Source organism: Halyomorpha halys, unplaced genomic scaffold (genome assembly GCF_000696795.3).
Source record: "Halyomorpha halys isolate HHAL.00 unplaced genomic scaffold, Hhal_1.1 Scaffold102.1, whole genome shotgun sequence".
Taxonomy (NCBI): domain Eukaryota; kingdom Metazoa; phylum Arthropoda; class Insecta; order Hemiptera; family Pentatomidae; genus Halyomorpha; species Halyomorpha halys.
In genome coordinates this window covers 981,153-982,229 of record NW_027113828.1, presented here as the reverse complement: position 1 = coordinate 982,229, position 1,077 = coordinate 981,153, and positions in this window count along the sequence as shown.

The window sequence follows — 1,077 nt, the reverse complement described above, 5'->3', positions numbered from 1 at the left end:
AGTGCTGTTAGACCTGTTGTTATAATGATGATAGTGAGAGCGGGGGTTTTTAGACATCAAACAAGCTCATACCACGACGATGGATCAAAGTCCGCACGGCAACCGCCCAGGACTTAAGAAAGGCAGTTTCCGATCTTGAAAGGTTTACCGTGGAGAGAGGGGAGCATAATTAAGCAATTTTCTATTAGGGGGTGATCGATTGATTGGTCGAATAGATGCGAATACAGCCGAAAACCTGCTCGACAGTGAGTATGCTGAGTCGTTAAGGGTAGCAGTCGTCTGCAGAGTGAAAAGAAGGATCCTCAATAAATTCAAGCTGATGAGAAGGCACCTTGGTGCGTGATCAAGACGAGATTGAAGAAGGCGTTTGGAGGCGGACGGGCCCCTGAAGATGACTTATTTATGATGATAAGGGAGACGAAGAAACCTAGACAGTCTAATGGGCAGTATGCCGTGGAACTCCTGTCATGCTCCAACAGAATTGCCGATAAATTCAGCGAGGTGATGGAGACAATCCATGTACAGGGTCGGATGCAATTCCTATCCAATGTACTATAGGTCCAGTTGGCAAAAGAGCTGGGGAAGAAGGAGGGAATGCTGAGAGAACGCTCTTTCGTTCAGGCTCCAAATCAGAGAACTTTGGCCAGAGAACTGGGGAATAGTGGTGGATAGAGGAGCGGATGGAAGCGGACAGTAGGAGGCAGAAGAACTAGAGAGGAGTGTTGAAGAGTATCAGGATGGCGACCGCGCACTAGTGAGTCTCAATGTTCGAGGCCATGTTTTCCTGAAAAACATGGCGGTCTGCTTATAATCCAAACAAGAGGAGAGAGGTGTTTAGTGAAAACTGGCAGGGCTAACTCCATTATGAGTCGAGAGGAGCTAGAGAGACTGAGTTGTAGAGGGAGGGACAGAAAATTGAGTTAAGTGAATGGGGGGATAGTGGAACTAGAATTAGGGTGCATTTACTAGGGAATATGCCTCGGAATTACCAGGCAATCATTGCTTGTGCCCTGTTAGGAAAGGTAGGCGCGAAGGTCAGGAACAAAGAGGGTAAATGGAGCATTTACTGCTTTAGCA